Genomic DNA, 2,588 nt, shown 5'->3' with positions numbered 1-2,588 from the left:
TGTGAGTTGTGCTGTGCGAATGTTTGTTGAGCTTTCCTAATCCAGTAATTTTCTGCACCGGTTAATTCTTGGGCTTTCAATGGACCGTTCAACTGTTACTTTTAAATGCAGAGCATTTCAGTAACTCACGGTGTCACCCGCGTTGACGTCCGTAGTCGGCACCGCACCCCTCCCTACTATATAAAAAAAATACTATCCGGCGCCCGGTTTCGATCCCTCGACCCTGCGGGCGGAACACAATGTACAGGGTGCTCTACCCACTGTGCCACAAATCCGACACAGAATGGGAAACTACGAACGCGCCTTATATCATAGACTCATTCAAATTACTGCTGACGAGCGCTCTCTCGTCAGCAGTTGCCACAAGTGCAACAACATTAACGTAACGCAAACTACTTAACGTCGTGCGCCACCGTAAATGCTCTGCATTTGATCGTGCCCCTCGCGAGGGGGATGTTTCACTGCGTCTTCTCTCGGTCGCGGGACCCGTGGCGCCATCTGGCGGTGGCGCGGCACAAATTGTAGCACTTTCTTTGAAAAAGTGCCTCGAAAGCGCGGCAAATATGAAATAGGGATGACGCGCTTTCGAGGCAATCCGCCGACGCGGCTGCTTTGTGTACAGACTCGGCGGCTAGCGTCCCGGGATTCTGGTGTTTTAGAGCGCTTCTTGTACTCTCATGTTACTTCTTTCTGGCTAGTAATAATTTATTTTCTTCGTTGTTTGATGATTTTGCTATCGTATTGTGTCAACTGAGGAAACAGTGGCGTGCTTTAGGCTGGCCAGCATACCTCAGTTCTGATTTTTTGCTTTTTAAGGTTCTTAATGAATCGAAATACCCAAGCCGTAGTTCGTAGTAGCCTATTGTGGGATCCATATTTTTCGATGTTCCATATTGCTGATCCGGGTACAACTGTTTCTTCTCTACAGTTTCTGCACTGTAGGTTTTGTTCTTTGACGTTTAATCGGATGTCTTCTTTGCAGTTATTGTTTTCGTAGATCTCTTTAGCAGCCAGACAGCTAGGTCTTTTCCCCCACATTTGAGACTCCAACAGAGTGCGTGCTTCGATCCCTCATGTTAGCAGGTCTGCTGGATTATCTTACCTTCTACAAATTACCAGCTCTCCGTCTCCGTTCTCTCCCGGATTTGAGCGACTCTGTTTCCTACGAATTTCCCTTTTTTGCTGCTTCCTTTGATCCAGTGCAATACTATCATTGAATCAGTCTAAAACTGGGTGTTTCGTGGAAATCCCACGTAGTGTTCCGTTACGTAGTCGCCTAGTCTTGCTGTGAGCACTGCCGCAATCCGTTCTAGTTGTGCCAACGTGAGTTCCTTGATCGGAGCTACTCGACTTTTCGCAATGATCAGAGTAGTCTCCTTCGTTCCATCACTGTATGGTATGATGATGTACGCTGCCTCCCCATATGCTAGCGGGCTTGCGTCGGCAAAAACGTGCTACGCTGATCCTTTTCTCGTTTCTTTGTTTTGATCATAGCGCCTAGGAATTTGAAGGTCCTTCAGCTGCGATGCCTCTTCGATGAAATTCTTCCACTTTTCACTTTTTTCGGCTGGTAAGGGATCATCCCGTGTCGTGTTCAGTTTCCATATGCTCTTGAACCCTATTTTTGCCCGTATGGTGAACGGTGATAGTAGTCCAAGCGGATCATATATTTTTTTAGTGGCCTGCAGAACTGTTACTTTCGTCAGTGGGAGCATTGTTACGTCTGACATCCATTTCTCTACTGGGAACCCTAGAACGTCATCGTGGTGTTTTCATATGATCCCTAGCAACTTCGTACTCCCCTTTTCCCATAGCTGCTTGTGCACACCCACGTTCTTTTCGTTTTCTTCAAACATTTCAGTTACTCGCTGGTTGTTTAACGTCCATTTTCTTACGTTCATTGAAGCTGTCTCACACACAAAGTTTGTTTTGGTGTACAGTTTGACGGCTCCATTGATTGTGGCCGTAAAAGTATTACATCGTCGGCATAAATTGCCCTCTATAGGTGTCTTGTTTCAGGAAATGCCGGATTCATTTTGTGGAGATGATGTTTGATCGTTTCCGTCAGTAAAAATGTACTAGGTGACGTTCTGAATGTCACCCTCGTCATTCTCCATGCCTGTATTTCATCGGCCAGTCTTCCCTGGTCGTCGTGTTTCCACTACAGAAATCGCAAAGCGTCTCTGTCTTCTTCGTTTATGCTTAGCTACAAAAAGGTCTTTTCCACAGCTCCGGTAAGCGCTATCTTTTCTTTCCGGAAGTTTAAAAGCATGAATAAATACGTCGTCGTTGAAGTTTGGTCCTGCTTCTAAGTTGTCGTTGAGCGATCTGTCTTTTATAGAGCTTGAAGACGCGTTAAAATGCTAAAACCTTTGTTGTCGTTCGGTCCTCCCGAATTACTGCTTGGTGAGGCACATAGTAGGAAAGATAGTTTGCTTGTCCTGTTTCCTCTTTGACTGTTCCGGCTACCCCAGAGGTGAAATATTCCGATACCGCCTCGTCATATCTCCTTAGAGAATCCCTCTTTTAAGCCTGGTTGGTAGCTGTAATAGCCTTTTTGTGGCGATTTCTTTGTTCCTGTTCAGGTT

Source organism: Haemaphysalis longicornis, unplaced genomic scaffold, assembly GCF_048455015.1.
Source record: "Haemaphysalis longicornis isolate Haplotype H1 unplaced genomic scaffold, Haemaphysalis longicornis Haplotype H1 scaffold_2, whole genome shotgun sequence".
NCBI lineage: Eukaryota > Metazoa > Arthropoda > Arachnida > Ixodida > Ixodidae > Haemaphysalis > Haemaphysalis longicornis.
The sequence above is the reverse complement of the archived record's forward strand: the minus strand, read 5'-3'. Positions refer to the sequence as shown.